We start from the raw sequence: 13,738 nt of genomic DNA, 5'->3' as shown, positions 1-13,738 counted from the left end.
CCATCCCCAGTCATCCCATTGCTGCTTCCACCTGCCTACGTGGATGTCTGCTGTTTGCTGCTGACGTCCCCGACTCCCCCAGTCTGGCCTTCGGCAGGAGGGTCCCCCCTTATGATCCAGGTCCTGGTCCAGGTTTCTTCCCTCCTAAAGGGGAGTTTTTCTTGCCACTGTTTGGCTTAAGGCTTTTCTCCCACTAGGGGAGTTTTTACCTGCCATTGTTTATGTAATAATTGCTCGGGGGTTTATGTTTATGTTTATGTTCATGTTCTGGATCTCTGGAAAGCGTCTAGAGATAACATCTGTTGTATTTGACGCTATATAAATAAAATTTAATTGAATTGAAATGCTGGTATGTTAGGAGACTGGAAGCTAACAAGAATACTCTTAAAACAACCTCATTCACTGATTATTTCACAAAGATTCGATTGTAAATTGTTCTTCTGTTTTATTTGAAGTACTAATTTCTCATCTACACCAAAACTAATTTAATATCAAGGTATTTTTAATGTCATGTATTGTAATGTAATGTAATGTAAATTTCTGCTGAAGTCAAATCAAACACATCTGGACAAATCGTTCATCATGTTCTGGTCTCTGGAAAGAGCCTAAATACAACTTCTGTTGGAATAGACGCTATATAAATCAAATTGAATTGAATTTAATTGAATTGTTGTTCCAACGTTGGAGCTTCAAACTAACATTGTTCAAACTTCCATAAAACAACAGTTTTCAATAGAAACACTCTTTGAACAATATTCAGCTTTTCAGTATAAACTGGCCTGATCAATCAGTAATTTCCAGCTTGGAGAAGCTCTGAGAACTTTACACATCTGTCTGTGGAGACGACGTCACGCAGCAGAAAAACCCTGGAATTAAGGTTGAAGTCTTTTTAACTCACAGAATACCCAAAGTAACACCGAAGCATGTACATTAAATCCAACTTTGTGAGACTGAAATCCTCATATAAATACAGTTTATCGACCTGTTAAAATGTAGATAAAACAGGAACCAGGACAGGAAATGTTCAAAAACAGGAAGTTCAGCACACACACATCTGTCCTTATGAGGACCTTCTATACTTCTGTTCTGTTTCCATCTGAACCCAAACCTCAGATCTCACTTCACACCTCAGCTGGATCCAACCAGAACCACAGAAATGACATTTAAACAGCAGAAGAAGAAAGAAGAAACACTAACCTGGTCTCCTCTGCTGCTCTGTCCACATTAACATGGACTCTGAACTCTGAAAACTTTCCTCAGTGACTCAGAGCTGAACTTCCTCCTGCAGTTACAAGAAACCACGTGACTTTCAGAAGCATGCGCTCGTGTGTGTGTGTGTGTGTGTGTGTGTGTGTGTGTGTGTGTGTGTGTGTGTGTGTGTGTGTGTGTGTGTGTGTGTGTGTGTGTGAGAGAGCAACAGAGAGAGAGATAAAGAGAGAGAACACGTCTCCCCCTGGTGGTCGTCAAAGATAAACTAATTTCAAATTAATGTTTTCATAAACAGCTGCTAAAGTCATGTGATCATACTATCTCATAATAACCAGATATTATCTCACACTTTTGGACATAATATTGAGGAAGTTTGCAAAATAATTATATGCCGCCCTGGTAATAATGTTCTTATCAACCATTTATATAGTAGGAGTTGGAACCTTGTGTTTATTGTTTGTACTTGGCACCGCTAACATATATCCTGCCACTCTTCTACAGAGGATTCTTTTGTTGCAGCTTTAATATTCTGATAGAATTTTGAAATTAGTCCAGCTGTTCCATCATAGTTCAAAACTATGTTTTCTAAAGAATTTAGACCAGGAAGGTATATTGGGTTCTGTGTCTTTGTTATGAAGCTTCTTATCTGAAGATACTTGAAGAAATGTTTAGAATCAATGCTAAACTTTTGGTTAACCTCATTGAAACTTAAAAGAGTGTCATTCTCATACATAGGTCTGAGATTTTACTTTTACCTCTGTCTGCCTATAACTTAAAACCAAGGTCATTAGTGCCTATTGTGAAGTTTCTGTTCCCTCAAATAGGAGAAAACTGGGATAAAGGAGCATTTTCCCCAAGATAACTTAAAGGGGCTCTATTATGAAAACATGTTTTTTCTTGCTTTAACATATATAAAGTGGTCTCCCCTCAGTCTGCCAACTCAGAGAAGGAGGAAAGCCACCACATTCTGGGGTTTATTCTGGGGTCCGGGGCGTGGGGGGGTCCGGGGCATGGGGGACACTGTCCCGCGTGGCCCGGCACTCCCCGCCCCATGGTTTTAAAAACATCTTAAGCCTGAGTTATGGTTCTGCGTGAAAACGACGCCGTGCACGCACCGTCACCGTGGCGCCGTCGTGAACCCTTTGGACTTCTCCATCACTCTTTTCTCCGCGGTGCAGTACCCCCCGTGGCCGCTAGTTCGCAATATTTTCCCTGAATGGTTTATCCGACTTTTTCCGGTCACAGTGAATCAAAGAGATAAGGACAACTATTGTGCAGAAAACCAAAAAAAAAAAAAAAATCACACATACACGAAGAAAAGAGCATTGAAAGTTCACAACTGCTTCAAACCGTTATTATTAATATTATTATTATTATTATTATGATTGTTAGTATACTATATTATTATTATTATTATTGTAGAAATTGGATGGGTGAATGGATGAATGAATGGGATGCCTGGGTCTGGGGCCCTCAGTTGTCGGGCCCGTGCGGGTGTCGCCTTGTTGGGGGGTTCCCTCTCTCAGGGCCCGTCTCCGGTGTATTTTAAATGCAGTAATTTATATGTCGACTAGATGGAAAATAAGTAATTTTAATGCAGTAATTTATTTGTCTACTATAGGGAAAATAAGTATTTTAATGCAGTTATTCATGTGTCCACTAGAGGGCAAATAAATGCATTTAAATGCAGTAATTTATATGTCCACTGGAGGGCAAATAAATGCATTTTAATGCAGTAATTTATATGTCCACTAGAGGGCAAATAAATGCATTTCAATGCAAAAACTTATGTGTCCACTAGAGGGCAAATAAGTCATTTTAATGCATTTATTTATGTGTCCACTAGAGGGCAAATACGTATTTTAAATGCAGTAATATATGTGTCCACTAGAGGGCAAATAAGTATTTTAAATGCAATCATTTATATGGCCACTAGAGGGCAATTACAAAAAGTTTAATGCAGTAATTCATGTGTCCACTAGAGGGCAAATAAGTAATTTTAATGCATTCATTTATGTGTCCACTAGAGGGAAAATAAGCATTTTTGTTGCAGTACCTTATATGTCCACTAAAGGGCAAACAAATTAATTTTAATGCAGTAATTTATATGTCCACTAGAGGGCAAATAAATGCATTTCAATGCAAAAACTTATGTGTCCACTAGAGGGCAAATAAGTCATTTTAATGCAGTAAGTTATGTGTCCACTAGAGGGACAATAAGCGTTTTTGTTGCAGTACCTTATATGTCCACTAAAGGGCAAATAAATTAATTTTAATGCATTCATTTATGTGTCCACTAAAGGGCAAATAAGTCATTTTAATGCGGTTATTTATGTGTCCACTTACAGGGCAAATAAATGTATTTAAATGCAGTAATTCATATGTCCACTAGAGGGAAAATAAGTTATTTTAATGCAGTAATTTATGTGTCCCCTAGAGGGCAAATGAATGCATTTTAATGCAGTAATTCATGTGTCCACTAGAGGGCAAATAATTCATTTTAATGCAGTACTATATATGTCCAATAGAGGGCAAATAAGTCATTTTAATGCAGTTATTTATGTGTCCACTAGAGGGCAAATGAATGCATTTTAATGCAGTAATTCATGTGTCCACTAGAGGGCAAATAATTCATTTTAATGCAGTACTATATATGTCCACTAGAGGGCAAATAAGTCATTTTAATGCAGTAATTTATGTGTCCACTAGAGGGAAAATAAATGCATTTAATTGCAGTAATTTATATATCCACTAGAGGGCAAATAAATGCATTTAAATGTAGTAATTTTTATGTCCACTGAAGTGCAAATAAATGCATTTAAATGCAGTAATTTATGTGTCCACTAGAGGGCAAATAAATGCATTTTAATGCACTAATTTATATGTCCACTAGAGGGCAAATAAGTCATTTTAATGCAGTTATTTATGTGTCCACTAGAGGGCTAATAAGTAATTTTAATGCAGTTATATATGTGTCCACTAGAGCAGAGGTTCTTAACCTTTCTGACCTCGGGGCCCAATTTTTTCAGTACAGAGTGGCCCCGTTAAATATTAACACTGTATAGCAGGGGTATTCAACTTTAAGAGGTCCATTTAGAGAAAATGTACTCAAGCAAAGGTCCAGAACATCATAATAAATAAATATATATATATATATATATATATATATATATATATATATATATATTCAAGTAGCCTCATAGTTGTATCAACATCTGCATCTGACTGTTATATTAAAAAAGTACATATTTGCCCATTAACATGTGTAACTTCAATTACACATATTTCTTTCTCTTAAAAATAAAATAGATTTTATTTTATTTTTCAAATGCTATCTTATTTTATTTCTTTACCAGCAGTTTGAATTTCCCCTTTTCTTTGTTAATTGTCTCAACACATTTGTATAATAAATTAATATAAACACATCTTAACAATTGAACAGTTTTGCAGTTTTTCTTTCTTCCCCTTAATCTTATGCCCCCACTTTCTGTCGTTCAGTGAGAGAACTGAGCTCTAACTTCTCCTGTCAGGACTTTAAATCTGGTCTGGATGGTGTCAGGTTCTCATATGCATGTGGAGGTGCTCATTGATGAGCCTGAAACGATATTTAGTTTTAATTCTGTTCATTGTGGACAAAGCTGCTTCACAGCTGTATGTGGACCCAAACATGTAGGTTCATGTTTAAGATGGTCAGTTTATTTTTCTGTGACCTCAGTTCAGACTTGAGTGGATATGTTTGATGAAAAACTTTGTGTTTTGTTTCAGTGGCGTTTCACTTTCGCACTTTGAACGCCACGGTCTCTGAACGTATGAGACACTGGTTTTGTCCCAGTGGGAAGACTGAACCAGGATGAATCTGTCCATTCCGGGTTGAACTTTCCTTTCCACCTGTTACGCTTCTCATCTCTGTAAGAGTCAAGCTAATTACTTACTAAGTAACTTACTAAGTTTTATTTACATTAATAAGTTGTCAGGACTGCGCGTGTCGGGTTTCATCCGAGCCTGAGCGGGCAGAGCCAGCACCGCAGCTCTCTGGCTGCTGCAGCCGAGTCAATTTCCGATGCTTTTGCGAGCCCGAACAACAGTCCAGTCCAGCAGACACGACAGCCCACGCATCTACATCTACCATCCTTCAGCAGTAACGACGGAGCCCGCCGCCCGAGCGGCACCGACCTCCCTGGCCGCGGGGACGCGCCGGGATAAATGATCATGCCGCGCTCGCTCGCTCTGGGCGCAGACCCAAGTAATCGATCCCTGATCCTGGCGGATCTAAACCTACTCTGTGCAAAATGAAGGATTTTCTCTATAAATACACACCATTTCTCTTACTATTACACGTACAGCTAGCTGAGTGTCTTCTCCTCCTCATTTGGTTGGGAGTTGCTATGCAGTCCCGCGGCCCCTGCGGCCCACACGTACAAAACTGAATTTTTTTCCGCGGCCCACTAGATGGCGCTCGCGGCCCAAGTGTGGGCCGCGGCCCTATGGTTAAGAATCACTGCACTAGAGGGCAAATAAATGCATTTTAATGCAGTAATTTGTATGTCCACTAGAGGGAAAATAAATGCATTTATTGCAGTAATTTATATATCCACTAGAGGGCAAATAAGTATTTTAAATGCAGTAATTTATGTGTCCACAAGAGGGAAAATAAATGCATTTAAATGCAGAAATGTATAGGTCCACTAGGGTGCAAATAAATGCATTTAAATGTAGAAAATGTATAGGTCCACTAGGGTGCAAATAAATGCATTTAAATGTAGTAATTTATGTGTCCGGTAGAGGGCAAATAAGTCATTTTAATGCAGTAATTTATGTGTCCACTAGAGGGAAAATGAATGCATTAAAATGTAGTAATTTATATGTCCACTGAAGTGCAAATAAATGCATTTAACTCATGTGTCCACTAGAGGGCAAATAAGTCATTTTAATGCCGTTATTTATATGTCCACAAGAGGGCAAATAAGTCATTTTAATGCAGTTATTTATGTGTCCACTAGAGGGAAAATAAATGCATTTAAATGTAGTAATTTGTATGTCCACTAGAGGGAAAATAAATGCATTTATTGCAGTAATGTATATATCCACTAGAGGGCAAATACATGCATTTAAATGTAGTAATTTTTATGTCCGATGAAGTGCAAATAAATGCATTTAAATGTAGTAATTTGTATGTCCACTAGAGGGAAAATAAATGCATTTAATTTCAGTAATTTATATATCCACTAGAGGGCAAATAAATGCATTCAAATGTAGTAATTTTTATGTCCACTGAAGTGCAAATAAATGCATTTAAATGTAGTAATTTATGTGTCCACCAGACGGCAAATAAATGCATTTTAATGCAGAAATGTATGTGTCCACTAGAGGGCAAATAAATGCATTTTAATGCAGTAATTTATATGTCCACTACAGGGCAAATAAGTCATTTTAATGCAGTATCTTATATGTCCACTAGAGGGCAAATAAATTAATTTAAAAGCAGAAATGTATGTGTCAACTAGAGGGCATATAAATGTATTTAAATGCAGTTATATATATGTCCACTAGAGGGCAAATAAGTCATTTTAATGCAGTAATTTATGTATCCACTAGAGGGCAAATGAATGCATTTTAATGCAGAAATTTTTATGTCCACTAGAGGGCAAATAAGTCATTTTAATGCCGTTATTTATGTGTCCACTAGAGGGCAAATAAATGCATTTAAATGTAGTAATTTATGTGTCCACTAGGGGGCAAATAAGTAATTTTAATGCAGTAATTTATTTGTCCACTAGAGGGAAAATAAGTAATTTTGTTGCAGTAACTTATATGTCCACTAGAGGGCAAATAAATGCATTTTAATGCATTAATTTATGTGTCCACTAGAGGGCAAATAAGTATTTTAAATGCAGTTATTTATCTGTCCACTAGAGGGGAAAAAATGCATTTAATTGCAGTAAGTTATGTCTCCAATAGAGGGCAAATAAATGTATTTAAATGTAGTCATTTATATGTCCACTAGGGTGCAAATAAATGCATTTAAATGTAGTAATTTATGTGTCCACTAGAGGGCAAATTAGTAATTTTAATGCAGTAATTTTTGTGTCCACTAACGGAAAAATAAGTAATTTTGATGCAGTAACTTATATGTCCACTAGAGAGCAAATAAATCCATTTTAATGCATTAATTTATGTGTCCACTAGAGGGCATATAAATGTATTTAAATGCAGTTATTTATATGTCCGCTACAGGGCAAATAAGTGATTTCAATGCAGTACTATATATGTCCACTAGAGGGCAAATAAGTCATTTTAATGCAGTAATTTATGTATCCACTAGAGGGCAAATAAATGTATTTAAATGCAGTAATTCATATGTCCACTAGATGGCAAAAAAGTGATTTCAATGCAGTATTTTATATGTCCACTAGAGGGCAAATAAATGCATTTAAATGTAGTAATTTATGTGTCCACTAGAGGGCAAATAAGTATTTTAAATGCAGTTATTTATCTGTCCACTAGAGGGGAAAAAATGCATTTAATTGCATTAAGTTATGTCTCCAATAGAGGGCAAATAAATGTATTTAAATGTAGTCATTTATATGTCCACTAGGGTGCAAACAAATGCATTTAAAGGTAGTAATTTATGTGTCCACTAGAGGGCAAATAAGTAATTTTAATGCAGTAATTTATGTGTCCACTAACGGAAAAATAAGTAATTTTGATGCAGTAACTTATATGTCCACTAGAGAGCAAATAAATCAATTTTAATGCATTAATTTATGTGTCCACTAGAGGGCAAATAATTCATTTTAATGCAGTTATTTATGTGTCCACTAGAGGGCAAATAAAAACATTTTAATGCAGTAATTTGTATGACCACTAGAGGGAAAATGAATCAATTTAATTGCAGTAATTTATATATCCACTAGAGGGCAAATAAATGCATTTAAATGTAGTAATTTATATGTCCACTGAAGGGCAAATAAATGCATTTAAATGTAGTAATTTATATATCCACTAGAGTGCAAATAAATGTATTTAAATGTAGTCATTTATGTGTCCACTAGAGGGCAAATAAGTCATTTTAATGCAGTAATTTATGTGTCCACTAGAGGGCAAATAAGTCATTTTAATGCATTCATTTGTGTGTGTCCACTAGAGGGCAAATAAGTCATTTTAATGCAGTAATTTATGTGTCCACTAGAGGGCAAATAATTCATATTAATGCAGTAATTTATGTGTCTACTAGAGGGCAAATAAGTCATTTTAATGCAGTTATTTATGTGTCCACTAGAGGGCAAATAAGTAATTTTAATGCAGTAATTTATATTTCCACTAGAGGGCAAATAAGTCATTTTAATGCAGTTATTTATGTGTCTACTAGAGGGCAAATAAGTCATTTTAATGCATTCATTTATGTGTCCACTAGAGAGCAAATAAGTCATTTTAATGCAGTAATTTATGTGTCCACTAGAGGGCAAATAAGTCATTTTAATGCATTCATTTATGTGTCCACTAGAGAGCAAATAAGTCATTTTAATGCAGTAATTTATGTGTCCACTAGAGGGCAAATAATTCATATTAATGCAGTTATTTATGTGTCCACTAGAGGGCAAATAAGTCATTTTAATGCAGTAATGTATATGTCCACTAGAGGGCAAATAAATACATTTTAATGCAGTAATTTGTATGTCCACTAGATGGAAAATAAATGCATTTAATTGCAGTAATTTATATATCAACTAGAGGGTAAATAAATGCATTTAAATGTAATAATTTTTATGTCCACTGAAGTTCAAATAAATGCATTTAAATGTAGTAATTTATGTGTCCACTAGAGGGCAAATAAGTCATTTACATGCAGTAATTTATGTGTCCACTAGAGGGCAAATTATTAATTTTAATGCAGTAATTTATGTGTCCACTAGAGGGCAAATAAGTCTTTTTAATGCATTCATTTGTGTGTCCACTAGAGGGCAAATAGGTCATTTTAATGCAGTAATTTATATGTCCACTAGAGGGTTAATAAATGCATTTTAATGCAGTAATTTGTATGTCCACTAGAGGGAAAATAAATACATTTAATTGCAGTAATTTTTATATCCACTAGAGGGCAAATAAATGCATTTAAATGTAGTAATTGTTATGTCCACTGAAGTGCAAATGAATGCATTTAAATGTAGTAATTTATGTGTCCACTAGAGGGCAAATAAGTCATTTTAATGCAGTAATTTATGTGTCCACTAGAGGGCAAATAAGTCATTTTAATGCAGTAATTTATGTGTCCAGTAGACGGCAAATAAATGCATTTAAATGTAGTAATTTATATATCCACTACAGGGCAAATAAGTCATTTTAATGCAGTAACTTATATGTCCACTGGAGGGCAAATAAATGTATTTAAATGCAGTAATTCATATGTCCATTAGAGGGCAAATAAGTCATTTTAATGCCGTTATTTATGTGTCCACTAGAGGGCAAATAAATGCATTTTAATGTGGTAATTTATATTTCCACTACAGGGCAAATTAGTCATTTTAATGCCCTTATTTATGTGTCCACTAGAGGGCTAATACATGCATTTAAATGCAGTAATTTATATATCCACTAGAGTGCAAATAAATGTATTTAAATGTAGTCATTTATGCGTCCACTAGAGGGCAAATAAGTCAATTTAATGCAGTAATTTATATTTCCACTAGAGGGCAAATAAGTCATTTTAATGCAGTTATTTATGTGTCTACTAGAGGGCAAATAAGTCATTTTAATGCATTCATTTATGTGTCCACTAGAGGGCAAATAAGTCATTTTAATGCAGTAATTTATGTGTCCACTAGAGGGCAAATATTTCATTTTAATGCAGTAATTTATGTGTCCACTAGAGGGCAAATAAGTCATTTTAATGCAGTAATTTATGTGTCCAGTAGACGGCAAATAAATGCATTTAAATGTAGTAATTTATATATCCACTACAGGGCAAATAAGTCATTTTAATGCAGTAACTTATATGTCCACTGGAGGGCAAATAAATGTATTTAAATGCAGTAATTCATATGTCCATTAGAGGGCAAATAAGTCATTTTAATGCCGTTATTTATGTGTCCACTAGAGGGCAAATAAATGCATTTTAATGTGGTAATTTATATTTCCACTACAGGGCAAATTAGTCATTTTAATGCCCTTATTTATGTGTCCACTAGAGGGCTAATACATGCATTTAAATGCAGTAATTTATATATCCACTAGAGTGCAAATAAATGTATTTAAATGTAGTCATTTATGCGTCCACTAGAGGGCAAATAAGTCAATTTAATGCAGTAATTTATATTTCCACTAGAGGGCAAATAAGTCATTTTAATGCAGTTATTTATGTGTCTACTAGAGGGCAAATAAGTCATTTTAATGCATTCATTTATGTGTCCACTAGAGGGCAAATAAGTCATTTTAATGCAGTAATTTATGTGTCCACTAGAGGGCAAATATTTCATTTTAATGCAGTTATTTATGTGTCTACTAGAGGGCAAATAAGTCATTTTAATGCAGTAATTTATATGTCCACTAGAGGGCAAATAAATGCATTTAATGCAGTAATTTTTATGTCCACTGAAGTGCAAATAAATGCATTTAAATGTAGTAATTCATGTGTCCACTAGAGGGCAAATAAGTCATTTTAATGCAGTAATTTATGTGTCCACTAGATGGCAAATAAATGCATTTTAATGCAGTAACTTATGTGTCCACTGGAGGGCAAATAAATGTATTTTAATGCAGCAATTTGTATGTCCACTAGAGGGAAAATAAATACATTTAATTGCAGTAATTTATATATCCACTAGAGGGCAAAGAAATGCATTTAAATGTAGTAATTCATGTGTCCACTAGAGGGCAAATAAGTCATTTTAATGCAGTAATTTATGTGTCCACTAGAGGGCAAATAAGTAATTTTAATGCAGTAACTTATATGTCCACTGGAGGGCAAATAAATGTATTTTAATGCAGCAATTTGTATGTCCACTAGAGGGAAAATAAATACATTTAATTGCAGTAATTTATATATCCACTAGAGGGCAAAGAAATGCATTTAAATGTAGTAATTTTTATGTCTACTGAAGTGCAAATAAATGCATTTAAATTTAGTAATTTATGTGTCCACTAGAGGGCAAATAAGTAATTTTAATGCAGTAACTTATATGTCCACTAGAGGGTTAATAAATGCATTTTAATGCAGCAATTTGTATGTCCACTAGAGGGAAAATAAATACATTTAATTGCAGTAATTTATATATCCACTAGAGGGCAAAGAAATGCATTTAAATGTAGTAATTTTTATGTCTACTGAAGTGCAAATAAATGCATTTAAATTTAGTAATTTATGTGTCCACTAGAGGGCAAATAAGTCATTTTAATGCAGTAATTTATGTGTCCAGTAGAGGGAAAATAAATACATTTAATTGCAGTAATTTATATATCCACTAGAGGGCAAATAAATGCATCTTAATGTAGTAATTTTTATGTCCACTGAAGTGCAAATAAATGCATTTAAATGTAGTAATTTATATATCCAGTACAGGGCAAATAAGTCATTTTAATGCAGTAACTTCTATGTCCACTGTAGGGCAAATAAATGTATTTAAATGCAGTGATTTATATGTCCAATAGAGGGCAAATAAGTCATTTTAATGCCGTTATTTATGTGTCCACTAAAGGGCAAATAAATGCATTTTAATGCGGTAATTTATATTTCCACTACAGGGCAAATTAGTCATTTTAATGCCCTTATTTATGTGTCCACTAGAGGGCTAATACATGCATTTAAATGCAGTAATTTATATATCCACTAGAGTGCAAATAAATGTATTTAAATGTAGTCATTTATGTGTCCACTAGAGGGCAAATAAGTCATTTTAATGCAGTAATTTATATTTCCACTAGAGGGCAAATAAGTCACTTTAATGCAGTTATTTATGTGTCCACTAGAGGGCAAATAATTCATTTTAATGCAGTTATTTATGTGTCTACTAGAGGGCAAATAAGTCATTTTAATGTATTCATTTATGTGTCCACTAGAGAGCAAATATGTCATTTTAATGCAGTAATTTATGTGTCCACTAGAGGGCAAATAATTCATTTTAATGCAGTTATTTATGTGTCTACTAGAGGGCAAATAAGTCATTTTAATGCATTCATTTGTGTGTCCACTAGAGGGCTAATAAGTCATTTTAATGCAGTAATTTATATGTCCACTAGAGGGCAAATAAATGCATTTAATGCAGTAATTTTTATGTCCACTGAAGTGCAAATAAATGCATTTAAATGTAGTAATTCATGTGTCCACTAGAGGGCAAATAAATGCATTTTAATGCAGTAACTTATGTGTCCACTAGAGGGCAAATAAGTAATTTTAATGCAGTAACTTATATGTCCACTGGAGGGCAAATAAATGTATTTAAATGCAGTAATTCATATGTCCATTAGAGGGCAAATAAGTCATTTTAATGCCGTTATTTATGTGTCCACTAGAGGGCAAATAAGTCTTTTTAATGCATTCATTTGTGTGTCCACTAGAGGGCAAATAGGTCATTTTAATGCAGTAATTTATATGTCCACTAGAGGGTTAATAAATGCATTTTAATGCAGTAATTTGTATGTCCACTAGAGGGAAAATAAATACATTTAATTGCAGTAATTTATATATCCACTAGAGGGCAAATAAATGCATTTAAATGTAGTAATTTTTATGTCCACTGAAGTGCAAATAAATGCATTTAAATGTAGTAATTTATGTGTCCACTAGAGGGCAAATAAGTCATTTTAATGCAGTAATTTATGTGTCCACTAGAGGGCAAATAAGTCATTTTAATGCAGTAATTTATGTGTCCAGTAGACGGCAAATAAATGCATTTAAATGTAGTAATTTATATATCCACTACAGGGCAAATAAGTCATTTTAATGCAGTAATTTATGTGTCCACTAGAGGGCAAATAAGTCATTTTAATGTAGTAATTTATGTGTCCACTAGAGGGCAAATAAGTCATTTTAATGCCGTTATTTATGTGTCCACTAAAGGGCAAATAAATGCATTTTAATGCGGTAATTTATATTTCCAGTACAGGGCAAATTAGTCATTTTAATGCCCTTATTTGTGTGTCCACTAGAGGGCTAATACATGCATTTAAATGCAGTAATTTACATATCCACTAGAGTGCAAATAAATGTATTTAAATGTAGTCATTTATGTGTCCACTAGAGGGCAAATAAGTCATTTTAATGCAGTAATTTATGTGTGTCCACTAGAGGGCAAATAAGTCATTTTAATGCATTCATTTGTGTGTGTCCACTAGAGGGCAAATAAGTCATTTTAATGCAGTAATTTATATTTCCACTAGAGGGCAAATAAGTCATTTTAATGCAGTTATTTATGTGTCTACTAGAGGGCAAATAAGTCATTTTAATGCATTCATTTGTGTGTCCACTAGAGGGCTAATAAGTCATTTTAATGCAGTAATTTATGTGTCCACTAGATGGCAAATAAATGTATTTAAA

General features: G+C 34.2%; 1 protein-coding gene across 2 annotated transcripts in view; it reads right to left on the bottom strand.

The window, feature by feature from the left end:
• Positions 1 to 1,296, bottom strand: part of LOC133418489 (NACHT, LRR and PYD domains-containing protein 1-like) — a 34,942-nt gene extending 33,646 nt beyond the window's left edge. For both annotated transcript variants that reach the window (XM_061707203.1, XM_061707204.1), the window contains exon 1: positions 1,198 to 1,296. The gene's annotated coding sequence lies outside the window, so the exon portion shown is untranslated. The remainder of the gene's footprint in view (positions 1 to 1,197) is intronic.
• Positions 1,297 to 13,738: the final 12,442 nt, after the last annotated feature.

This window comes from Cololabis saira, chromosome 18, assembly GCF_033807715.1.
Source record: "Cololabis saira isolate AMF1-May2022 chromosome 18, fColSai1.1, whole genome shotgun sequence".
Lineage (NCBI taxonomy): Eukaryota > Metazoa > Chordata > Actinopteri > Beloniformes > Belonidae > Cololabis > Cololabis saira.
Note: the sequence above shows the minus strand (reverse complement) of the source record. Positions and strands in the feature narration are given on the sequence as shown.